The sequence below is a fragment of the Tachypleus tridentatus genome, chromosome 9 (assembly GCF_004210375.1).
Source record: "Tachypleus tridentatus isolate NWPU-2018 chromosome 9, ASM421037v1, whole genome shotgun sequence".
In the NCBI taxonomy this organism is placed as follows: domain Eukaryota; kingdom Metazoa; phylum Arthropoda; class Merostomata; order Xiphosura; family Limulidae; genus Tachypleus; species Tachypleus tridentatus.
The window spans coordinates 54,060,102-54,074,595 of record NC_134833.1 but is presented as its reverse complement, the minus strand read 5'-3'; positions in this window follow the sequence as shown (position 1 = coordinate 54,074,595).

Below are 14,494 nucleotides of genomic sequence, written 5' to 3'. Positions count from 1 at the left end.
AAGGGACTGTGATTGAATGACCGCATTTAAGAGGTGACCGAATCTGAGGGGTGGCCGCTTAGAGGGGTTCCACTGTACAATGATATTACTTAACAGAAACATGTTTTATTATAAACTCCATCAAGTCAAATTTCTGAATATATTGTTTTTATACTTATATTTTTAACTGAATTTAAATAAATCTACATTTCTTTACTTTGGGAATAAACAACTTCTTAACAAGTTATATATATATATATATATATTGTTCTTTTTTATTGCGAATCTGAGCTGATGTGTCTGTTTGATTTATCGATGAAAAACACAAATATTGTGACAAGATTAGAGAGGCTTTTAGGTTTTTAGCTTTCACAAATTTTAATATTTCGAAAAGAGAATTGAATCAATTTGGATGAACACTCTTAACTGACGAGACTTGACGAGAAGTAGGGAAACAAAATGCAACATTGCAGGTCACCATGTGCCCTTGATTTATTCTCTGGCTACGTTATATAAGACCTCGTACTCATCTGATTAAAAGCTTTCACACTGCATAACAGCTGAGTATTACACACTCTTCGTTCTATCTTTATCCCATTGGGTGAAGATGTACTTACCTTAAAAGCGTCTAAGAATTGTTTTAGCCAAAGGAATGTTTGCAGAAGTTTCTTGCATATTAAATGAGATTAAGGACATAAAAATACATTTTGTGGTCTTCTTTATTTTATATTGGGTTTAGTGTTTATTTTATATGCACAGAATTGGATGGTATCAGGTGTGAGAAGCACTGCATATTTTCCACAAAGCTTACAACCAAGGTATCAGGACAAGCCATGCGTACATTCATCAAACATAGTGTGTATCTTGATTTTATAAACATATACATTTATAATTTATAACCTAGCATATTTCATAACGCTCTTACCTTGCCAAAAGTGATTTTTTTCCCCAGAATGCAGCAAGACACGAAGCTTCTATATTGGTGCCTTACGTTTTTCACATCTTATTTTTTTTCCCAAATCATGTTTATTTTAAATCAACCTTGTACAATGTTTTTCATGTTTGGACCAATCGATGTGGTTGTGAATATCTTTTTGAAATGTACTAATATTTCTGAGAGAAACAATACCTCTTTTCGAGTAACTAAGAAAAACAAGAAGAAGTATATAGGAAGCGAATATTGTATCTAAAATACAAAACTTATAAAGAATATATTTTCAAACTTGAAATGTTCGCAACTGATAGTGAAACCTACACTTTTCTCACACATATACTCTAAACATTTATGCAAATTTTGCAAGCTTACCCAAACTCCTCATCATTATGTCTAAAATAAATTCTGTTTATGTATTTCCCATTTACTTTCTCTGCATTATTTTTGTAATTCCTATGTAGTTATATTATTTAATTTATTACTGTTAAGTTGATCAAAACTGCAATAAGTGACCTTTAACATACTTTGCCTATCGGACAACTTAACTTTCATGTAATAGGTTCACTTATTATATCAAAACTCCAGCTGTAGTAGAAAATAGCTTTTGCGTAATGCCTTGCCATAGTGTATCTTGAGTTCAATACTCTAACTATAGTATAACATGACGTATGTGTAATAGCTTGTCATAGTATCTCCTGATTTCAAATTCCTTTAATTATCCGAATCTATTTTCGTTTTTTTTTCTAACAATTGTAAGTTCTTGCCAGTGTACCAAACCCTCAACCACGTGGTAATTTTCGTCCTATCGACATTGGTAACATAAATACATTTTATTCAACTGTGACATGTTCAATAATTTACGTCATGGGAACGTTATAAAGTGACGATCAATCTCAGTATTCGTTGGTAGAAGGGTAACCTAAGAGCTTGCAGTAGGCGGTGAGGACTAGCTGCCTTTCTTCTAGTCTGACACTATTATATTAGGGACGGTTAGTGCAGATAGCCCTGATGTAGGTTTGCGTGAAATTATAAAACAAACAAACATCTCCTTTATCTTTTTATTTCCACTTAAAACCTTAACTGTAATGTGTTTAATTTACTTTTTACAGATGTTTTCAATTTCTAAAACCGCAGTTTTACAATTACTATTAACGGATTAAGGAGAACATGTGTTCCTGAACGTCCTTGGGGTGGATCCCTCACATACCAAAATTCCGCTCATTTGCTTTTAATTTGATAATATCTGTTTCACCTCAACCAGTCTGATAAGCCCTGGTATTGTGCAAAAGTCCTCTTTGGCAGTGCATATAGAATATGTAGTGCAGTTGACATATGATTACAGTCTTCTTTCATTCATAAGTTCTTATGATTTGAATATATATACTTATGGACTAAAGGCCGACGTAAACAGAATATATACAAATAAGTTTCACTCTTCTTTCTTCTTTTTCTTCATTTACTATTCTATTTAAGATATTCATTTATTTATAGAATTAAATAAAGCAAATATTTATGTCCTAGATATTAAAATCTGTCTTGGATTACCCATGATCGTACTTTTAATGTGTAACCCATGGTAATCTCAATCTCCCATAAAGAATATTTCTCTCAAGTGTTATGGACTTTGAATATTTCTATTTCTAAGAAAGTAAAAGGTGTAATGAATTCTAGCCAATATCCTCGTGACTGGTCATCAATCATAAAACATACCAACGTCCTAATCCTACCTACCATTTTTAATACGAATACATGTGTATACAAAACTTTATATATATATATTTTCAAATTTCTTGGTCAGTGGTGAGAACATACACATCTGTTCCAGAGATGTAAAAGTTTTTCTTATGAAAGTGACTGTCATTACAGGGTCAGTTAAATGACTCTTCATACCTCATGTATCTCTCACAATTAAGTAAAGAGACACCGAATTTGAGTCAATGACATGTGAGTCATTGAAATAACAATGATTTTACAATTACGTTGACGAAATTCCGTATACTTTTCAGTTAGTCTCGCTTCAATTCTCAAGACATTCGCTGAGTAAATTTGTCTTTTTATCGGCTAAAACAATACTTTATCATTAGATATTTTAAATTATTGTTCCAGAGATATCATAGTGACTCTATCTTATTATACTAGTTCTTTGCTACTGGTATTCGTATTTTCAATATAGCCTTGTATTGACTTAAAATATCTTTACATTTCATTCTTAAGTAAATTTTATATCCTCTTCAATACAGTCGATAGTACTACATAAGGCTCTCTCTAGGACAGCGAACTTACAACGCTAAAATCAAGAGTTCGATACCTCTTGATGGACACAGCAGATAGACCGATGTGACTTTGCTATAAGAAAACAAACAAACAGACAAACAATACTATATAATGCAATTATATTTCTTGATTTTATACTTTCTCAATAATAACCATGTTGTGGCCTGGCATGGCCTAGTGCGTTAAGGCGTGCACTTCGTAATCTGAGGGTCGCGGGTTCGCGCCCGACTCGCGCCAAACATGCTCGCCCTCCCAGCCGTGGGGCGTTATAATGTGACGGTCAATCCCACTATTCGTTGGTAAAAAAAGTATCCCAAGAGTTGGCGGTGGGTGGTGATGACTAGCTGCCTTCCCTCTAGTCTTACACTGCTAAATTAGGGACGGCTAGCACAGATAGCCCTCGAGTAGCTTTGTGCGAAATTCCCAAACAAAACAAAATAACCATGTTATGTAAATATTGGTCCAGAAAATTATTTTTGGAGAAATGATTGTGACAGAAACTCTTATTATTTTCTTATATATAAATGTAACAAAATGTTAGTAGCGGAGAATGCCAGTATCATTTTGATGCATACTGATATTACTTAGTACCTAGTTTCTCTCTATTTGTTTTTCAATTTCGAATCTGGTTTTCTCGTTTAAATAAAGGGGCGATTTTAATGCGAACAATTCCCATATTATTAGGAACCAATACATTATAAACTTTAAAAACCATTGAACAATGCTTTCTGAATTTCATTGGTTTGTGCTGAATTTCGCGCACTGTTGTACAAGGGCTTTCTATGCTAGTAACCCCTAAATTAGTTATCAGTGAAACATTTACCAACAAATAGTGGGATTGACCGGAACTTTATAACCCCAACGGTTGAAAGGGAAAGCATGTTTGGTGAGACGTGGAGTGGAACTCGCGACCCTCAAACTGCGAGTCTAGTGCCCCAACCATATGGACATGCACGGCTTTCTTCAAGTTGAATAAGCACTTAAGACGTTGTGAAGTAGTTTGACTTGTTTTTTTTTTAATTTCGAGTAAAGCTACACGAGGGATATCTGCGCTAGCCGTCCCTAACTTAGCAGTGTAAGACTGGAGGGAATGCAGCTAGTCGTCACCATCTAGCGCCAACTCTTGAGCTACTCTTTTACCAAAGAATAGTGGGATTGACTGTCACTTTATAATGCTTCTACGGCTGAAAGAGCGAGTATGTTTGGTATGACGGGGATTCGAACCCACAACTCTCGGATTTCGAGTCGAGTGCCTTAACCACCTGGCCATGCCGGGGCTTGTGAAGTAATAATAATATTACATGCTTATTAAACCCTTTAAGGTGGATGGAATAAACTATATTGTTCCGAGCCCGTTTATGACTGTTAGTGTACTTCAGATGCTAATGCACCATCGGTGATTCTTGGAGAGGTTTTGCCTGGTGGAGTCGATCTTCTCTCAAGTAACTGTTCGTAATATAACATTGATGGACTAATGGGAAGACAGGTATTCCCAAACACCTACCACTAACTCTTGAACATTCATTGAGATTGACCGTCATCTTGTAACGCTGTTATTTCTGAAAGAGCAAGCTTGTTTGACGACGGGGATTCGAACCCGCAACCTAAGTCAAGCGCCTGAAACACCATACAGTACCAAACCTTTCCAAATAACTCATATACATAAACACTCTTGTTTAGTTTAAATGTTATAAACGGATAAAAATGACCCATTTTTATCTTGTCATAATAACACCACTTATTTCTTCGAGTTGTTTATACAAAGAACATACAACGTGATATGTATCATAAAGAGCTTACTTTTTTCTCTGAGAATATGTTATTTCTTAACTTTAAAAAGTCTTATTATGAAATAAAAGTTTGCAATACTAGTTATATTTAAGGTTAATCATGTTATTAAATACACTGTTAGCGTTTTTTTAAAATTACTTTTCTGATAAAAATGAACAAACAACACAACCAGCAGATGACTTAGTAGTCTGAACAAAACGCTAACGAGGATAATTTTGCGATACGACAATTATTTGTTCAGATATTGCTTTATTGTTAAATAAAGCTGTCCTATAATGTAAACTTCACAAATCGAACAAGTCAATTTATGAAAAAAATGACATGAGATCAGTCAATTGAATATTCTATAATTACTTGTTACATGTTACTATCTCAAATAGCCTGAAAGTGAATTAAATTGTAATTTGATTTAAAAATTAAATAAATGTCGTTGTGTATCAACTTTATGATATTTACCAACAAGAGTGATACACATAGTTTTCTTTCTTAATACAAATATATTTTAATATTCAAACAACAATACAACTGATAATGACGGTTATTACAAATAATGATTTATGTACAAAAAGTGTACAAACTTACAAACAACATTGTCTTCTATCTAGTGTTGAGCTGAATATTTTATTGACGGTTCACGATGAACAAATTAATTTGGAGATAATATTGTACACTTGACGAAACTGGTAACTAACTAGTTCTCAGTACTTGGCTGGCCCCACGCCTTTTACAAACTTTTTTTTTTTTTTTACCGACGAAGATATCTAATGTCCCCGTAGAAATGCGAACATCCGAAGTTAATTCTCTGAAGTTTGAATGGTTTGTAATGTTCGAAATCTATAAATGGTCTTGGTAAAAGTATCTGTAGTTTCCCGATCAATAAGCGTTTACCAGTTATATAGCTTTCGAGGCTTATAGTATACTATCTGTAGTAAACCAACAACAGTATAAAACTGTCTCTTTGCACGTTGGTTTAAACTTTAAGGCGAGGTTCTCGAAAGTTCATTTGGCAGCAGTACTGGCATTCATCAGCATTTTACATATACTGTAGATATACATTGTTGGTTTTTTACACTCGAGAATCTTCTACAAATTTAATGAATACGCAAAAATTTCGCTATACACATTTAACAATATAAGTTACATACATTTATACACATATATTTAACTAAAACAAACAATATTAATACGATATTAAAACAAGTATACGACAGTAAATTCGTCACACTTATTAAATACTTTGATTTTTAACTGACGTGCGAAGGAAAAGAAAATATATAATCCTTTAGAAATTCTCTCTGATCCATTTTAAAATAAAACACGATTGTACATTTAGCATGAAATATTGTTGTCTATGGTACACCTAGTATTTCATCTTACTCATAAAGCACCTTTAGAATCAACAATACACAACAATAAAACATCTTTAAAATCAGCAATATACAACTTAATACCTACGTGCTATTCACTTGTAACTTTCTAATTTGCTTAAAAGAAAGCGAATATTTGTTTTCTTCAGGTTACGGCTTCTAGCTAAATGTTTGCAATGGTAATATTTTCTATAGCTGCTGTATGTTATTTTTTGTAGCAACCTATAACGAGGTATTGAGAAGATCACGTTTTCATTGCTAAAGGTTTTGTAATTTAGCACTCATCGATTTCTATACTCTAACAACTTCCTATCCGTTCAATGTCTAAGCCAACCATCAAACGCCCATAATTCCACGCTATTAATAGCTTAACCACCTAACCTACCGATCTATCAGTGAATCCGCCCACCTACTCAAAAAACTGCCCACCCATGCGTCTGTTTACGAACATCATTCATTTACCTATCTAGTTAGTTATTAATCTATCTGTACATATGAATTTATGTTCTTGGTTCTATGCTTATTATTCAACGTCAAGTACCTCTTGCTTGGCCTCATGTAGTGAATATCCCGAGCTATGTTTGTTGTTGTTTTTTGATAAACAGCTATATACCCTTTTCACAAAAATGAACATATTGTGGCTGACTTAGTCCTGTGACAGAGCTCTGTATTTTATAGCTGGTAAGTTATGTTTGAATCCATACAATATTACAAAATATTCCTCGAAAATTAAGCTGTGGATGCGTTATGGTCAGTTCTTGATAATAGCTGGTAGGATTCTGTTGACTGACTGCCTCATCTGTTCAGAATTATGAGCGATAGCAGATGGTATTAACAACTTTGAATTATATACAAAATGACATACAATACACTTTTATTAAGATATAAAGTCACGTAAACCAGTTCATTTCTTTTATGATTATTAGAGTATAACGAGTATTTTATATAACTATTCTGCTATATAAGAAAGCTTCGACATTTTGAAGTCTCAGTAAATCTTTTGAAAGACGGTTTTATTTTTTATGTTTCACATTACAGTCAGTTCTGGAATAACAAGTAGATATGCAGAAAACTTTCAGCTTTAAAAAGTGTCCTTTTTTGCGTTTCGCACGTGTAAAATTTGAGCTCTGGACCTTTCGAATGCTACATAAGTGTTCCAAAAACCGAAGTTGAAGGTTAACTCCCTGAAGTTTGGTAACAAAGCATTTTTTAATAACTCAAACTATGAAAAAGGTAAACAGTGTTTTGTCCTAAAATAATAGTAAGCCAACATGCTTAACAGAAAATTATTATAACAAGCATTAAGACGAGAAAATGGACTTCATAATGGGATATCTGTACTGTGCCCACTGTGAATTCGACAACTCAGATTTTTAGTATTACAAGTTTTCAAACTTTACCCCTGGGACATGGGGGGAAGCGCGATATGGTATATATTATTGGGTTGAGGAATAATTCGTGAGCGTTTTTTCAAGTTACAAAAATATATTCATAAATAAAACGCTTTCACAAAATATTTCATGTCATTTGGTAGATAATTTTTTGCTCTAATAGATGGTGTGTTTGATTTTCATATGTCTTTAATTTTTGCTTTCATTTTCAGCTCATTAAATGGAATGTCAAGTGGACAAAATCGAGCATTTTCGACACCATCTGCTTTTCGCATTTAATATCTTGCAATTTCGTTTAAAACAATGCATACTATATACCTAAGTATTACATGAAATAAAGTATCATAATAAATGTTTTGGGTGTAATGTGTTCATGCATTGAAGTATTGTATAGTCTTCCATGTAATGCTTGAATGAAATTATTTAAAAACGCTCACGAATTATTCCTCAACCTAATATAATAGAAATTTTAAATCTTATAGGAATTATTTCATATAAAAAAATTGAAAAACTTTCCGAAAACGTCATCAAGAATAGAACATAAAAAGCATTGACAACATAAATAATCAAATTATTAATTACCTCAAATGCTCTATCTTTTCTTATAACTAAGCTCATGAGGCTTACGCACAGAAAACAATTTTCGTTATATGACTGAACCAAATTAACCCTAAAGCTTAAGCTACGAAAATAATTACAAAGCTATACATCTTTACAAGTCTACCGACTTCTATTTATTTTTTAAATCACGCAAAATACTGTAAACACGAACTTACTAGAGCGAAACTGATTTCATTACAAAACCTAAATTACCTTACCCTTGTAAATTCAAAATGTAAATGCATTTAAGTAGTAAAACAAGCAAAACTAAATTAATATAACTGAATCGAGAAAACACTAGCACAAATAGAAAAACTTCGTTAGGAATAAAATTGCTAAGATGAAAAAAATGTAAATTCGAATAAATAAGGAGCAACAATGAGTGTGTGGACACCTTATGAATAAACAACAATGAGTGTGTGGACACCTTATGAATAAACAACAATGAGTGTGTGGACACCTTATGAATAAACAACAATGAGTGTGTGGACACCTTATGAATAAACAGCAATGAGTGTGTGGGCACCTCATGAATAAACAATATAACGACTCTATTGAAAATTTATTTAAACATATTCAAAGCAAGACATTGTACCTTAGGAAATTTGAGACGACTGTAAATCAGTGAGAAGGATTTATTATTATTACCAACACTATTATTGCTATCATTATTAAGATATCCAGTTGTGTTATGCTACCTGTTTCTCCATGCTTTTCTACATGATGCATGGGCTTGGTAACTGTTGAAAAAATAGTTACTTTTAACACCCCTGGTCGTAAACATCTACATAGGGAAGTACAAATAAGGAAATGGGTGGAACCTTTATGTAAATCCCTCAACTAATACTCAAAGCGGGCAGCAAATTGACGTAAGTTGACATCATGTGATATTTTGGTGCTCAAACCTTATCACTGATCTTCCTACAAATACCATTAGGTAATTGGAACGCGCAAAATGTCAACAATGTTGCCCCTGTCTACTCGCTGTACGAAGTGAAGATCTATATTACATTACGTCACGTTGTAACTGGCAAGTTAATTGTATACGGTTGTATAAATAATTCATTTTTGAGTCGTATTTCTCCTAGTTATCACGCAACTATGTCATTTCTAAAGTACAAGTTTCATTAAAAATATATTAATCTATATTGAACGTTTGAAGAGCACTAAACAGTGTAAAGTGGTGTAAGGTTCAGCCAACTTTAACTTCATTGTTCTCAGCCAGTTGTTTTTTCTAGATTTGACGCCCAAAGTGAATAATAATAACAAACCCCCTTTCAAAATTCTCAATACGCCTTGGCGACTCATTTGCTAAACTGTCAGCATCTGTGTAAAACAAACTAAAACAGTTTGTTAAATGAGTTTCTTAAAATTTATAATTCGTGCTACATATTGATATACATGGTCTCGTGCAATTACAATAATAATAATGCAATTTGAAGTACATTTTTATATGAAGTTTTGTAATACACGACTCTTTGCTTTCCTTCGTTAGTTTAAATTGATTAAACTCTAAGTATTTTAATTTATGATTCGCTCTGTGGTTTACGTCTGAAATCATTGAAACACACAATGAATAATATACTTTGGCGAGAAAATGAAATACTCAATATCACATTTTGCTTTTCGGATACGTAGCCAATAATACAATGAGTAATATTTTCTTCTAAAATTATGACGATGCATAAAATTGAAATCACGTCTAAAAATTGTATTTTCAAATATAAATTCAACGTTGGAAAGAAAGTGACTAAACGAGCAGTTTTATGTACTTATTGAACTTGTACATATATCATCATCTAATTCTAAAATCTCAATAATGTGTTGAAATCAAACAAAAATTACCGAAACATGAGGATATGACAACAGTTTATATCGTTGCGCAATCACTTACGTTTAACTAAAGTGAGTTATTAGAGATCTACAGTAACTGAGTATTATATTTCAAATAATTCATCAGACAAATAATACTGATTTCCGATTTCCATCTGCCGAGGCTAATGTAATCCTTACAAACAACGTCGATTCTATTTATTTGATGAATGCACGGTGTACTCACTAACAGAATCGAATGTATTGATACTGTTAGACAGTGTTCACCAACATAATTGATTATATTTATATTATCAATTGACATTGTGTTATATATGAATAGAATGTATACAACTACAATAGTATTGTCTGTTGTATGTTCACGTATCTAATTCGCAGGGTGAGTATGGATTTTTGTCAAATTTGGAATGGAGCTTCATTAGGTTACATAGAAGTTTTCAGTCTTGCATTTTGCGTTTTGCGGTTTTTATTACAGTTTTTACGTTTTTCATAAGTACTTCGCCCTGTCTAGATGGAGATTCACCACTTTTGGCACGAAGTTTCACAATGTAATAACGAGATAAATATAGATTTTCTGTTTTGTCTTTTGTATTTTCTTATGGGCGTTTTTGTGTTTTTGCGTCTTTTTCATCACTACTTCTCCCCTTACTGATGGATCTTCATTAATGTTGTCATAAAGGTTTGTTGGATTCATACGGAGATACGTGAAAATGTACGGTTTCACATTTTTTATGGATGTTTCTGGATTTCTTACCACTACTGCGCCTTCTGTAATTGGATCTTCAATAAATTTACAATTAAATCTTTCAGTTACTTGTATGGGTAGCAATATTTCATGTCCTAAGATAACCTTTCGTTAATCATGAGTTTACATAACTTCCGTCTAGAGAGCGGGTACTCCACCTAGTGTATTGGTATTATTACACGCTCGGTTGTTCACCAACAGAATACATTGTATTATCAAAGGACGATGTATTCACCAATATAATACAATGGATTGATACTGTAATACGTATAGTATGTTCACTAACAGAATCTATTATTCTCACATTACCAATGGATGTTGTGCTCAACAACAGAATATAATGTATTAATACTATTACATGCACAGTCAAAGCCAACGCACTGTTATAATCAACTGCTTAGAATATATTAGACAGTTTATAAAGCTCTTTACAAAGTGGCACATGTTTAAATCACAGTGTTTAGGTATTAGACATATTATGTTGAATACTTAAATGTAACACACATTTTTGGATTTTTTAAATTAAATAACCTTTAATGTATCTGTTTGTAAGAAATTTGTCCTTTTCATATGACTCCTTCGAATATGACCCACGACTGAATGGCTTATATAATATATAAAACGATTATAAGACTATCGTCTTCTTCATTTGGCCGCTCGCATAATTTTGCCCTTAGTGAGAACATGTTCGGCGAATGGAGATCTCAATCCGCGACCCGCAGGTTTCGAGTTGAGCGCCCTAACTGCCAGGCCATGCTAGGCCTAAATATGAAACACTATTCGTATGTAAATGAATATAAGTAAAAAACTTTCACATGAGTTGTTTAGAAGTTGAAACAACTTTTGCCTAATAAAATAATAAAAATACTTAGTATTAATATGCAAACAACCGGGTATAAGGTCGTTATGTTCATGGTCTCATTAAAAATCATAGCAGTTATTTGAATTTAGTTCTGTTTATTTGATACGCATGAACATTTGTTTGTTTTGAATTTTAAGCAAAACTACACGAGGGCTATCTGCACTAGCCGTACCTAATTTACCAGTATAAAACTATAGGGAAGGCAGCTAGTCATCGCCACCAACCGCCATCTCTTGGTCTACTCTTTTACCAATGAATAGTGAGATTGACCATCACATTATAACGCCCCCACAGATACAAAAGCGATCATATTTGGTGTTACGAGGATTCGAATTTGCGATCGTCAGATTACGAGTAGAGCACCTTAACTATCTTGCCCTGCTGGGCCGAATTTATTTCTGAATGTTATAGATGGTTGTGTGACGTTTAATATAATTAATTGACATCATAACAAAAACGTGTAAGTCAAATAAGGAAACAGGACCACAAAGTAATTAAAACTATTTTTACTTTGGATCAAGGACGAAACTGGTGTAAACTGACTATAAGTAGTTTGATCGTTTCATGATGATAAACAAGTCCGTTTTGTGTTGATTATTTGTTTGTCGAAAGTCTCATACATGCTTGTGAAATTGTCTGGATAATGTTTTCTTGAATATTTTACTTATAAGTAGTTCAACCCTTTGAAGTAAAGCTTGAATTATGTGTTTGCTTTGGGTTAACGTAGACTTACTAATAAAATATATCGTTCTGTTAAATAGACTTAACAAGGAATAATGGGCCGAATCAAATCATAGATTATTACGTCTTTCAACATATTTTACTTCATCAGGAACCAGCGAAGTTTACGTGAGTCAATCTTGTGGAATAAGGGCAAAGTGTTACTTTAGATAATTATGGATCATGATAAAATTCCCTGTTTACTGCGTGCTTATCTGAACTGTTGGTTAATTCAACATGAAACTGGTTAACGGAGAAAGTATACAATTCTTTTAATAAATAATAATATTGCTATGAAATCACGACATCAAATTAGAATACGTTCAATGTTTTCGTTATCTGATATTACATTTTTAAAGAGCTGTGAAAAAAATATCGGTTTCTTATATTTTGTTTTTTGTTTTAGTTTTTCATGCATTAGTTTTGTTTAATTGTTCACGTCGTTCTATTTTTATTACTTCTAATAAGAAAAAAATTGTTGCTTTTATGTGTTTTAAAGTCATTAGAAATGTAACAAGTCACTGGAAAATTTCAGCTGTGACATGAACCACATGCAGAAAATATCTCTAAGCAGAATATAAAAGCTTAAATATTTAAACAATTTGAATTATCAGAAGCTGATAAAAAGTACGGTTGATCCACTTTTTATATCCTTAATAAGTTTTTAAAAGATTTTATAAGTTGATTATAATTTTATTCTACAATCTTTACTGCTCTGTTATATTCACCAAAAATACGTACACAGGTTTACTTGATTTTTGTATACCTATGAAACGAATAATTGAAAAATTCTCGTTTCTTAAATGAAATACATTTTCACTTTAATACAGCTATCGATGCATATATTATAGATATAATCTTTGTTTATTATCTCGCTCCTCTACCTTAGTGGTAAGTCTACAGGCTTATAACACTAAAAAAGCAACTTCGATACCCGTGTTCATTGTTAAACACAACAGGTCTCGTTCTCATGGTGATGGCGTGAGTTTAATTACCCGCTGAAAGTAATTGTTAACTCATGTAAAAATATCTCTTTCACGAATGCTATACGTAAAACTCTTATACATTTATTCAACAAGTGTTTCTTGCTGGTTGAACGACGCAAGACACAACTTGACGCATCCCAGCCTGCTTCAGGAAAAAAAAAAACAACATGAGCTTCGAGCGGTTGAAACAGGTTTTCACTGATAATATGCTACGTAGTTTAAATACTCCATGGACTAAGGCATAATACTGAAATATGTTATGGACTATAAATACATATGTATATTAATGTGTTTTCTGGAACACGTTATCTGAAATCTCATGCGAATCAAATTCGAGCATAATACGCAGTACAGGAAATCTTTATGTATCTCTTTATGCACAAATGTGCATTACGAAATATTTAACAAAGTAAATATTAAATTACAATACACCACATTACAGAATAGCTGTTGATAAGTATAGAACTAAACGTCGTTAATAGAACCATAATTTAAGAGATAAAACAAGCTGAGTAAGATTTAAATTCGATGCTTCAAGTAAGATCGAGGCTTCAAGAATGAAAAATGTTGGAAAGCAAAATAATCGTAAGGAGGTGACATTATCTCTAAGACTCTAGATCGTTTTTTTATCAGCTGATAAAATAAACGTCTTAATCTATCTAGTGTGGAGCGCTAAAAGAGGGGAATTTATTTTTCTAATACATCTGTTGTAAACACCAGATCTACCGAGATGATGACTATTTTTACATGAGCTTTGTAGAGCATTTCGAAACAAATCGTTCAGTTTATAAGGCAATAACATTTTACTTACAATTGTTAAACAGGATAAAGGTTTCAAAGAGTTATACTTTTCTTCAACTTTCTTGCTGAACACCTTTTAGGACAAAGTATTTCCATATGTGCTATTAACTGTTCATTGGAACATTTTGTTTTTATTTTCCTTACGTTACCAAATTTTTCATACTTATTACTACAGGGTGTTCGGAAAGTCACTGTGCACTTATATATTTAT